The 13,692-nt window shown below is 42.3% G+C and overlaps 1 pseudogene; it reads right to left on the minus strand.

Annotated features, from left to right (window-relative positions):
• Positions 1–6,475: 6,475 nt before the first annotated feature.
• On the minus strand, positions 6,476–6,593 carry LOC126482706 (5S ribosomal RNA; annotated as a pseudogene).
• Positions 6,594–13,692: the final 7,099 nt, after the last annotated feature.

The following is a 13,692-nucleotide window of genomic DNA, read 5'->3' on the forward strand; positions in this document are numbered from 1 at the left end:
TGTATTTTTATTAGACAATCAAAGCGTGATGTTCAACAACCATCTTCAGATCGTTCAGATCATTAGTGCACGTCAGAAGATTCCAGGTTCGAATCCTGGCAGGGTCGCCATATGTAACGTACCCTTAGAAAAATTAATGAATTACTCTGCTGGTAAGCCCCTACATTATTTGATTTTCAAACAGCTGAGCAGTACTGAATGTACTCAGACATTTCGCATTTCGCTCTTTACCTATTGTGATCAACATTAAAATGACACACAATATTTTTAGCGCAACGCAATCTGACTTTCAATAATCCCTACAAAAGAATGGCCCTGACTAACATTAAACTATACCTTTGAAAAATCACTTACCTCACAAAAATCTTCGTTACTCAAGCTACTGCAATACAGCGAGCGCCACTACTGCCAGCTAAATAAAAGATTCAAACTATTGAAGGCACTAACTACTGATAGGCATAGTTAGAAAATGAAAGATTTTGATAGAGAAAAACAATGTATTTACCTGAATATTGTTTAAAAGTCATATTATATATATCAGTTCATGACATGTAGTCTTACAAATTTACTGTCTCTGTCCAGATCATCCGCTCTCGAAACTCCGCCGTCTCACTCCCCACATCCACCACTGCTGGCGGCTCACCTCCAACTGCGCAACGCTACGCGCTGTTAACAGCCAACTGCCCAACACTCCAATGGCGAATATTACAACAATGCCAACCAGCCACAGACTGCACACAGCACAGCCAGTGATTTTCTACAGAGCGCTACGTGACGGTGGCGTTACCAATATAAGAACTTAAACAGCCTACTTACACACGTTGAATATGCATTGAACTGTATCAGTAGCAAACATCATGCAAAAATATTGTTCCGTATCAACAAGCAACATAAGACAATGCTGCACGACCGCTACGGTCGCAGGTTCGAATCCTGCCACGGGCATGGATGTGTGTGATGACCTTAGGTTAGTTAGGTTTAAGTAGTTCTAAGTTCTAGGGGACTGATGACCTCAGAAGTTAAGTCGCATAGTGCTCAGAGCCATTTGAACCATAAGACAATGCTGATGTTAAAATATTATCGAGAGTGAGCCAGATCGTAACCAATAATATCGTGAGACGGAAGTAAAAGAGGGGAGATCGAGGAGCTGCGTAAGTAACATAGCGTGGGTCATCCATTATAAGCATTTCTAAACCAAGTAATTAAGTTAGTAAGGTCTATGCACCGCTAACAAGTCTTACAAATTGTTCCACACTCTGGTAGACGGAAGAGTAATCAATCACAACACATAAAAAGAAATCGTTACATTACATCCACTCGTTACTAAAAATAAAATGAAGCCAGCGCTGGTACACTCTTCACTCCGATCTTCGTTTCGATTATCTTTTTATTCAATTTTTCATCGTTCCAGACGTGTTGTTTCCTTTACTTTAAATTTGTGCTGGAGTTTGCTTCGTCACTAAATCCAGCGGCTAGTTTGCTTGACTTACCAGGAACGCTTGTGACGCCACACTCTTAGATCTTAGTCAAACAACTTCAACTTAAACAAGTCTTGGAGAACCCTCAGTGGCGATTCTCCTCGACAGTTTACACATTTTCCCGTAGCTGAAACTGTTTTTGGGAAGGCGATATGGTCCGTCACTTACCTCGTTTTACTCTTACCTGATTCATAATTTCTTATATAAATGTATGTCTTGAACTGTTTTACCTTGATACCTCGTGTTATTCCTTTGTGTTTGTTAGAATTATCAATAAAGACAAATAAGAGATTTCATGTCCTTACTCTGCGTTTGCGAACGTGTGCAAACACACACACACACACACACACACACACACACACACATATATATATATATATATATATATATATATATATATATATATATATATATATGTTCAGAAGAGTATATCAAATTTCCATATTGATTTCCTCTTTGCACAGTCTAGGTTTAATCTCGTCTGATGATACCCCTTGACAAATGTAAGCGGCAAATAATTAGTAGGCTTCATTCTTAAAACAAAGCCAACGACGCATTATCTATGTGTGAGTCGCCGCAAGCGCAGATGCTCTGGAAGACAGAGGAAGTTGGGCGCTGGCCACGGTTCCCGTCTCCGCCTACTCCACCGGCAGGCTCGCAGGCATGCAGACAACGCCGTCCACGTCCCACACGTGCTGGCGTTGGTGGCGTACGTGGGTGTGCTCGTGTGTGCGTGAGCATGTGTGCACGAGGCCGCAATTACGCGCCGCGTGTGGAGGCACCACGATCCGATCGTGTTTGGCCGGCGTTCGAAATGAGCAACCACTCCCCACACCCCCCCACCATCCCTCCCTGTGGACTGCGGAACCGCCCCCTTACACCCTGACACCCCCTTTACCGCTGCACGGTGACCGGATGGACCAGCCCCTCCCTTACACCCTCTCCCCCCCCCTTCCTCAGGCAAACAGATCGTTAATTAGCGAGGCCGGAGAGCGATCGAGTGTCAATTAATTAAGGGACGCCTCTTGAGCGCCCGACAGTTACATACCACGGTACGGATATTCCCGCCACCGTCCCACAGGCAACCCCTGGTCGCTCTTCCTGCCAATCCGCCGCTCCCTCCAATCAACTGACAAGTCCTGACATATTCGGCGTGACGGTCGTGATTAACGCCAACCGCCGATGTAGTTCAGGAGACGTGTGTATTGGTTCGCACCGCGGAGTACCACGCCGTACGGGAACGTAACATTTCAGGGAGTAGTCGCGTAAGAATGCCCGCGCTACAAGCACTTACGATACACGTGACGATGTGTTCAACAGAGACGTAGGTAAACGGACTCACGAAAGAAACCTGAATTACAAGAGCACGCGCTCCCTCAGGTTATTCAAAAAAATGGCTCTGAGCACTATGGGACTCAACATCTTAGGTCATAAGTCCCCTAGAACTTAGAACTACTTAAACCTAACTAACCTAAGGACTTCACACACACCCATGCCCGAGGCAGGATTCGAACCTGCGACCGTAGCAGTCCCGCAGTTCCGGACTGCAGCGCCAGAACCGCTAGACCACCGCGGCCGGCTCAGATTATTAGTAACATCCCCATCGGTCACTTTATTTCTACTACCGAATAAATGCTCCTCAAGACTTTTGTCGTTTTTACTCGTACAGGGTGGCGCACGAAATAGGTTACCATTTTGTTTTTGAATATAAACTTTGTTGTCAATACAATATGAAAGGAACATATACTACAATGAAGAGCCGTCCATGGAGATTTGTTCTAACTCAGCACATGCTCAATGTGTCCACCATTTCGGTTCCTAACTTCCTTCAAACGAACATTAAAGTTAATGATTACCCTACGCACACGTGTTCCGTAATTTCACTGCAAGCTTGAAGAATAAGTCTTCTGTGCTCCATTAAATCACGTGGACGTTTCGGGAAAATTTTTTCCTTTAGGTACCCCCAAAGAAAAATGTCACATGGATTGAGGTCTGGACTATTGGGGGCCCAATTATGTCCGTCATTGAAGCGACCTGGAAACCTGAGTGAAATGATCCACATGTCGAAATGGTCGTGTAAAAGCTCCAACACAGTGTTTGCAGTATGTGGCCTCGCTCCATCTTGCAAGAACCACTGCGTGTTGAAGGGCAAGGCAGTAGCAAGAAGCTGTGGAATGAAGCTATTGCGAAGCATGCTCAAATAAAGCTCGCTGTTCACAGTTTCTTCAAAGAAAGAGGGTCCAATAAGTCCGTGACTGAAAATTGCTGCTCACGCTGTAATCCTCGGAGCATAATCTTGTCGTTCATGAAGCACTTGTGGGTTTTCAGTGGCCCGAAGGCGTACATTTTGTTTGTTAACCACACCATCTAAATGAAAATGCGCCTCGTCTCAAAATCAAACGTTGTTGAGAGTTTCTTCCCTATCCTCCGCCCACTGAGCAAACAATAATCTCTGCTGCTTGTGTTCTTCAGTGAGCTTCTGTGCACAGGTCATCTTGAATGGGTACATATGGAGGTCACTTTTAAGAATGCGTTGAACGGAGCGTCTGGATATTCCCAGTTGCACTGCTGCCTTTCTACACGATTTCCCGGGACTTCTCTGTGCAGAAACTCGTACCGCTTCAATATTCTCCGGCGAACAAACGGGCTTGGGCCGAGGTCGCTTCGCTTCCAATACTGTTCCTTCCTGTACAAATTTATCGAACAACCTGTGAATGGTCTTCTTGCAAGGGACCCATCGTGTGTTAAACTGTTGTCTAAAACGCCTGTGAGTCACAAGGCTTTTCGTTTCATGAAAAAGTAACACAATCGCCGATCGCTGGTGTCGTCAGTCTTCCATTGTCAGCCATTGCTGCTTACTAGTCTCCTAGCGGCAGTGTCGTGAATTACACGTCATTTCGTAACTCATTTGTATTTCCAAGCTCTGCTGGTACTGCTGTAGAGATCCCAGCGGGATATCTAATGTGCGTCGTAAATTGTGAAAGAAACAATTGGTAACACATTTCGTGCGCCACCATGTAATCACACTCAGATTTGTCTACTGCATACTGTGTTGCCATTGATCCACTTTCCATTATGCCATCGTCTCTGTCTTTTCTTGTCTCTTTTAGTGCAACAAAGAACTTCTTTACACTTTTAATCCTAAAAATCCACGCTATATACTGACGGTGATATTTGCAGACGGCCAAAACAATGAGAATAATCTCCAAAGAGCAGCTTATCAACTTCAAAGAAACTGTGCTTCACGCAAAAAACAAAGTTGATGGAATTTTATGGCAAAAAAGGTCGAAAATAGTAATAAATGAGAAAAAAGTAGACGAAGTATGTAGCAGGATTTCGATGAGAGCTGTCTTTGGCTGCGGGTTTGTAACCATAGGCTCCTCACGAAATGCTTTCTTTTATTAGTAACAGTTTAGAGTGCCACAGTGCTTACATAAATAACACAGGCCAACGAAAAATTTTTTGAAAAACTTTTTTTTTTACTTTGATAGCTGATGTTTATAGATTTTTACGAGCTGATTCCAAATATAGCCTTAGTTTTTTTGGATCACCTATAGTTTTCGAGCAATATGCTTTTTATCATGTGGTATAAAAGTCCTATGCTATATTGTAAACGGGCAAATTAATGAAACGGTTTTACAACATATGAATGGTAAGTATTTACAGTAAGCTACTTAAAATAATGATATATGTTAATAGAGGTTTCACTTGTCAGCTGGAATTGGTTTGTATTTTCTTTCTCTTTTTTCTCTGAAGCTTCTTGTGTAGATTTTTCTACGATGAGCCGCTTGCTGAACTTTTCAGTGAAGTGACCAACAGTAGTCCCCCATCATGTTAGTGTTCCAGCGACCTTGGTAGCGTTTTTCCTTCAATTTAATGTCCTGGTGAAAACGCTCTCCTTGCTCCTCACTAACATCTCTCACATTGACCGGGAAGTAATCAAGGTGACTGACTGTTCAAAAAGTGAACTTTCAGGCTCATTAAACGTCCTAAAGTTTTAAACTTCTTTAACATTGTATCTATAATAAAAACTTATTCTTGGTCTTTGGAACGACTTGCTTGAATTATACCCATGCTTCTTTCTCATTTAAGGTCATTGTGGATTCAAAGTTAACATAAAACATCAATTTTCTAACGTCAGGTCCGACAAAGACGCCTTCATTTAGTTTAGCTTCTGAAAGGTGTGGAAACTTTTGGTAGAGATACTTAAAACATGGTCCATCCTTAGGCAAAGCTTTTACAGACTGTTTCACTAGGCCTAACGTTGTATGTAGAGGTGGTAGGAGAACGTTTTTTGGATCTTCAAGGTTTTTGCGTAGAATGTTCTTCAAACCAGGTTTTAAAGACTCCCTCACAGGCCAGTTCTTTCTGCACCAGTTTTGACCCGTAGCCCTACTGTCCCATTCACATAAGAAACATGAAAATTTGATGAAGCCACCTTGCTGACAAAGGAGCACGCATGTTACTTTTAGATCGCCACATATCATCTAACCATGACGAGAATAGCTTATTCGCACTATTTCTAGGTTTTCATAGATTTCATTCATATATACAGAATGTCGAACATGTATAGACGCATACATGTTACCATTGTGTAATAAAACAGCCTTTGAACGAGTTTTGGATCAATCAATAAACAGCCTCCAGTCTTCCTTTTTGTATTCGATACCAAACTCATTCATCAGACTGTGAATGTCTGAGCAGTACACTAAATCACCTTCTTGCTGGAAAAACTTGGAGAATTGCTGCTGTCTCTTTCTATACATGTATATGTTGGTTCTCACTGCCAATAAGTTCTTTTCTTTTAATGTAGGGCCAAGCAATTTAGCTTTTTCTTTCGTTAATCCCACATCCCTAACCAAATCGTTAAGCTCGGTCTGAGTAAACAATTTGGGCTATAGACTTTCTGTATTACAATGGAATTCATCATCATATGCCGCTACTTTTCAATTAGTTTGCTCCTCAGTGTGCCTCACAAGGGTTGAGTGCCCCCCGCTTGCTAACAACGCTCGGTAGACCGGATGGTCACCCATCAAAGTGCTAGCCCAGACCGACAGCGCTTAACTTCGGTGATCTGACGGGAACCGGTGTTACCACTGCGGCAAGGCTGTTGGCCATCAAAAGCAGACTAGCACTAGCAAAAAGGGCATTCCTGGCCAACAGAAGTCTACTAGTGTCGAACAAAGGCCTTAATTTGAATAAGAAATATCTAAGAATGTACGATTGAAGTACTGCATCGTATGGTAGTGAAACATGGACTGAGGGAAAACCGGAACAGAAGAGAATCGAAGCATTTGAAATGTGGTGCTACCGACGAATGTTGAAAAATTGGTGGAATGATAAAGGAAGAAAGGAATATATGGAAAACGCTAGCAAGAAGAAAGGACAGGATGATAGGACATCTATTAAGACGTCAGGGAATAACTTCCAGAGAGGGTAAAAACTGTAAAGGGAGACAGAGATTGGAATATATTCAGCAAATAATTGAGGACGAATAATGCAAGTCCTACTTAAAGATGAAGAGGTTGTCACAGGAGAGGAATCCGTGGCGAGCTGCATCAAATCTGCCAGGAGACTGACAAAAAAGGAACAAGAAGCGTAACTATACTGCACAACTATCACTCCGACGTAGTAGCGCAAGGTAGCTAAATCTAAGACCAAGTTAGGGAGAGTAACAACGATTGCTCTGACTGAAAACGTTTCTTGATCCGTGAAACGAGCATCGCATTGTTTTCAACGACAGTTTAGAGATAACACTACTAAATTTGGAGATTACGTCATTTTCTCCTTTCGTCTGTTATTCGCGTCATCATTTCGGTCCCATTTCTAGGATTTGCTTGGCTAATCCTGCAAGAATTTCTTTTTTTTTTTTTTGCGTTACTGCGTTCTGTTTGAGCAGTTTGAGGATTACTTTGAACACTGCATGCTGAAAAGTATTTAACAGATTAAGTTGAGATTTGACCTGCTTTACTGTACATTATGCACCAACGTAACAGGAGGAGACTTTCATTGGTATTAACGCCATTTGTGTATGAGGGCGATAAAGCTTTTCCTCGCGAGGGCAGTCAAGCTTTTCCTCGCTCTTTAACTCCATCTGTTACCTTTTAGACGTATTTTATCTCACGACTCTTAATTCTGAATACCTAATAACTGAGCGAGAAACGGTTGAAATGAATTTGGAGACTGCACTGCTACACATGCAGGAGGTACCATATTCTGTCGCACGGTTCCTGCGCTGTTTAACCCGTCACTCGTTTACACGTCACTCGTATGACAATTACAGAGCGGTAATTCCGTTTAAAAATAGTAGAAACCGAACAAGAGGAGGAAAAAAAGTTTTTATTCGTGGTCCGCTGATCCGAACTCTCTACGGATGGACGAATTATTAAATACTCTCTCTGGAGGAGATACATAATAGGGAATACCAGCGAAATGGAACAGAATATCTCTCGCGGCACGAGTTTGTATTGGTTTAACGGACAACACAAAAAACATTTTCAACACGTTGCATGCTATTTATTCTTGTTATAACGAAGAAGATGAACTAAACACTTTATCACACAGTACACTGTATACATCTTTACGGCGTTCTTAGAATACACTATTCACACTGAAAAAGTTTTTAATAGAATCATGCAGTAGACATGAAGTTTATAGGCCGTACTTTCTGCGCAGGTGAAATATCACTGGGTTACTTGCCAGTTTCTAGCACTATGTGCGTCACTATATTTTTGACACAGGATTTGTGTACATTATTAAGAGATATACACTGCATGTGCCATAATATACAGGGTGAGTCACCTAACGTTACCGCTGGATATATTTCGTAAACCACATCAAATACTGACGAACCGATTCCGCAGACCGAACGTGAGGCGAGGGGCTAGTGTAATTGTTTAATATAAACCATACAAAAATGCACGGAAGTATGTTTTTTAGCACAAACCTACGTTTTTTTAAATGGAACCCCGTTAGTTTTGTTAGCACATCTGAACATATAAACAAATACGTAATCAGTGCCGTTTGTTGCATTGTAAAATGTTAATTACATCCGGAGATATTGTAACCTAAAGTTGACGCTTGAAACCTCCGATGTTCAGTTGCGTGCTGTAACAAACAGGGGCCACGGTCGGCGAGCAGCATCTGCAGGGACATGTTTACGATGACGACCGTGTTTACGAGTGTGGATGTAGTGCACTATTGGGGTTTGGTCTAGCTGTCGCAGTGTCTGCATGTAGCCTTGCTGCTATTGTTATTCTGCATTCGTCTCCGATCGCAGATCAACTGTAGTACACCGTGTTACCAGACGTCTGTGATAGTGTAGTGTTGTAGGAACTGTGACCATGGTGTATTCGAACTCTGAAAAGGCGGAGATGATACTCATCTACGGCGAGTGTCGACGAAATGCAGCTGAAGCCTGCAGGGTGTATGCAGAACGGTACCCAGACAGAGAGCATCCAACGTGCCGCACATTGCAAAACATCTACTGCCAACTGTATGCAACAGGTATGGTCGTAGCATGCAAACGGGTCCGTAACAGGCCCGTCACAGGAGAAGCGGGTGCAGTGGGTGTGTTAGTTGCTGTTGCCATTAACCCACACATGAGTACACGGGACATTGCGAGAGCCGGTGGACTGAGTCAAAGTAGTGTCACGCGCATACTGCATCGTCACCGCTTTCACCCGTTTCATGTGTCGCTACATCAGCAATTACATGGTGATGACTTTAAACATCGAGTGCAATTCTGTCAATGGGCATTAACAGAGAATGCGTTGCAGTTTTACCTGTTTACCGATAAAGCGGGTTTCACAAACCACGGGGCAGTGAATCTACGGAACATGCATTACTGGTCGGTGGACAATCCTCGCTGGCTCAGACAGGTAGAGCGACAGCGACCGTGGACTGTAAATGTATGGTGCGGAATCATTGGCGACCACCTCATTGGTCCTCACTTCATTGCAGGGGCCCAAACAGCTGCAACATACATCGCGTTTCTACAGAATGATCTGCCAACGTTGCTCTAAAATGTCCCACTGGAAACGCGTCGACGTATGTGGTATCATCATGATGGTGCACCTGCACATTTCGCAATTAACACTAGGCTGACCCTTGAGAGGATGTTCTACGGGTGTTTCATAGGACGTGGAGGACGCATAAATTGGCCAGCCCGTTCTCCTGATCTTACACCTCTGGACTTCTTTCTGTGGGGTACGTTAAAGGAGAATGTGTACCGTGATGTGCCTACAACCCCAGAGGATATGAAACGTATTGTGGCAGCCTGCGGCGACATTACACCAGATGTACTGCGGCGTGTGCGCCATTCGTTACGCCAGAGATTGCAATTGTGTGCAGCAAATGATGGCCACCACATTGAACATCTATTGGCCTGACATGTCGGGACACACTCTATTACACTCCGTAATTGAAAACGGAAACCACGTGTGTACGTGTACCTTACCCCTCATGGTAATGTACATGTGCGTCAGTGAAAAAGACCAATAAAAAGGTGTTAGCATGTGGACGTAATGTGCTGTTCCAGTCTCTTCTGTACCTAAAGTCCATCACCGTTCCCTTTGGATCCCTACGTAATTCGGTGCTCTCCGATACACACGATCGAACAGCGGAGGAGTGGTACTCAAGCGTCAAATTTAGGTTACAATTTCTCCGGATGTAATTAACATTTTACAATGCAACAAACGGCACTGATTACGTATTTGTTTATATGTTCAGATGCGCTAACAAAACTAACGGGGTTCCACTTAAAAAAACGTAGGTTTGTGTTAAAAAACATACTTCCGTGCATTTTTTTTATGATTTGTATTAACCAATTACACTAGCCCCTCTACTCACGTTCGGTCTGTGGAATCGGTTCGTCAGTATTTGATGTGGTTTACGAAATATATCCTGCGGTAATGTTAGGTGACTCACCCTGTATACCGACTTTGATTTATTGCTTACATGGGAAATTTTTATTATAATGCAATATTTTTCTAGCACTCTCATCAAAAGAATATTCTTTGTTTGAAAAGTATTTGTCCAAAATGTTACACTTGTCCCCTGTGAGACTTGGTTGTTTTATCCTGAATGCTAGTGTTAACGCAACTATTCGACGTCAATACTAATACGTTGTTTGATTTATGGAACGGAGTTCATATTCATTTGTGTCACGTACAATGTAACCAAGAAAAGCTCCTTCGGAATGTAAATAAAATAAAGATTAACAGAGCACTAAAAATTGTCTTGTCACTAAAGGCTTATTATTGACGAAAATTTGCTGGAAACAGTCTCTTCCATAAAATTTATAGTAACAACTATCCAGAGCTACCTCCAGTCTGTAACCCCTGACACAGCACTCGTTAAAGCCTGTGCTATGATAAGTGAGCGGGATTCACCTTATGAGAAAGGAGTTTCGTATAGATATCGACCGCGTGTACCTGAATGGTGGCAAATCAGACTTACATGCACTCTGTAATAACAATGATCCGTCAAGTAAGTCCGAAATGCAATTACATTTCAGGGTGGATCAAAAGCAACCCAGAAGATGCTACCAATTTGATAATAATACGGTCGCCAGCCTAATTAGGCATTAACTGAGTTTCTTCCCTGTACAAGTTGGTATATATTCATACAAAACAACAAGTTGTAACACTGCATAAAATAGTCGAATTTTAGAACCAGAAAATCTATTGAACTGATAGTTTCACGTTCTGTACTGATATGGATGAATACATAACACTACACTATAATGTATACTACAAAACTTTATACTGTCTATTAATCTGATTAAAATCGGGCATAGGTTACCCTAGAAATTGCACTTTCGTGCCACACACAAAATGTCAATTTTGATAAAGATGAACACTGGTAAATTTTGACTTTTATATTGACTTTAGCTTTTGCCGGTCAAACCAATTTAGAACACTTCAAAATTCAAGTGAATTAGGGGGGGGGGGGCGGCTGAAACTGTTATGATCACTGTATTTAAAAAAAATGATTACTGATTTTATTATTCATTCAAGATTTCCAGTATATAAGTTACTACTCTTTTCATCTTTTTTACTGCTCATTTAAATGTCTTTAAATCTCTCTCGAAATAATAAACTTCATTACTATATCAATACTAAAGTTATCTTTCGACTTCGTTAGACGTTCGCTATTGATTTCCTGGTTCATTAACAAACCATTTCTTTAAACACCATTCTAATATAGCTAGGTCTGCAAATAATAATTATTAACACAATTTTTAATTTTCATTTCGGGACACTCGGATTGGGCAAATGCCGGGATGGTTCCTTTGAAAGGGCACGGCCGACTTCCTTCTCCGTCCTTCCCTAATCCGATGAGACCGATGACCTCGCTGTTTGGTCTCTTCCCCCAAACCAACCAACCAACCACTCGGATTGCACAAAGTTTGGAAAGGACCCTGTCTAGGTTAGCTGTGAGGATAATTAAATGATGGAAAAGTTCTGGTAAAATTTAGGTTATTATTGCATCAAACAAACACAGTTCACTCTCTGATCCATACGAATACAGTACTAAAAGTTTCAACCTGCTAGTATCGATGCGGCGGTTGGCGGGCGGCGAGAGGGTGAGGCACAGAGCACACATACAACCACAGCTATGGCTCTTGACGTATCGGCACTTTAATTCTTCTTAGCGTCGCAATACTTTTCCATTTAGTGCCTATGGAATTTTGCCATACTGTGTGGGCGTTGGAACGGCATACCCGAGGCTCAATGAAGCTATGTCTTCCAGGAGAGCCTCCTCGCTCCGGAAGGTGTTGCTCAAACCAATACCAAACTCCAACAACCACTGTGCCCGTTGTGCCGTGCAGTGCCTGCGTGCATTTTCCCGCGCTCGCCTGCCATCCACCTTTTACCGCTCCCTGACAGACCTGGTATTCACCCCAGGTTTTGCATTCTACATATCCTAACACATAGCATACGTATGGACCAGATGCACAGTCACAATTTTAAACATCTTCCAACAGTTTCAACATTTGTTACATTTCAATTCCATTACAATATTACTTGACATTTGACATAAACATTAATATTGACATTGAAACTTAGTTACAGCTTTCTTAACATAATGGCATGAAACAAAAAGAAATGGAATCAGAACATCAATTACGCAAGTTTATCGAAAAATCAGATAGAAAAAATTACTTATATGTACAATAGTACAGAGTCGTTGTTGTTACGAGTCGAATGACCACATAAAACAACTTGTAGGAAAAGTAGACGCCAATCTGAGATTCATAGTAAGAATTTTGAGCAATGTAGCTCATCCATGAATGAAGTGACTTACAAGGCGATTGTTCGACCCATTCTTGTGTATTGTTCATCACTTTGGGACTCTTACCAGTTAGAACTGATACACGAGAGTTGCCCGCATCTCGTGGTCGTGCGGTAGCGTTCTCGCTTCCCGCGCCTCGTGATGGCTGGGTGTTGTGTGCTGTCCTTAGTTAGTTAGGTTTAAGTAGTTCTAAGTTCTAGGGGACTGATGACCATACATGTTAAGTCCCATAGTGCTCAGAGCCACCCAGAGCCACCCCCTGATACACGAGATAGAGAAAATCCAACGAGGAGCGGTACTTTTGGTCGAGGGATCGTTTAGTCGGCTCGAGAGCATTACAGAGATGTTCAACAAACACCAGTAGCAGACGCGACAAAGAGGCGTTGTGCTTGTAACGCACCTCCTTTAAGACACCATTTTAAAGGCTACATATAGCGCCGGTAACAATCGAAACTTCATGAAACCACTGGGGCTCAAGCGGGAATATTCCACGATGTCTCACAACAAATTCTGCATTTTCTTTCAACAGAAATCAGTCGAGAGAAAAGTGTTGCATTACTTTTTGAACGCTCCTCATATCATCAATCCAAACACCGGGTCTGAGTTACTAGAAGGCACTGGCTGATGTTAAATCTCGTTTGAACTGCGATCAGAAGATGAGCAGACTGAGTATAAAAATGTTGATAGAGACAGTCTTCAATGGAAGTTAATGGTTTATCACGTAAATCAAACTGTCATATAGCTATCATTCCATGGCCAATGAATACGTCACTCGAATGTCCTGTCGAACATAGTATGATCTAAAACATAATGACCACCTGCTTAATAGGGTTTAGGTAATCTGTGGAAAGCAATACAGCACCAGTTTTGCGTGCCATGGATTCGAGAAGACCTTGACAGGATTCTGAAGGTGGAA

Source organism: Schistocerca serialis, chromosome 5, assembly GCF_023864345.2.
Source record: "Schistocerca serialis cubense isolate TAMUIC-IGC-003099 chromosome 5, iqSchSeri2.2, whole genome shotgun sequence".
Classification (NCBI taxonomy): domain Eukaryota; kingdom Metazoa; phylum Arthropoda; class Insecta; order Orthoptera; family Acrididae; genus Schistocerca; species Schistocerca serialis.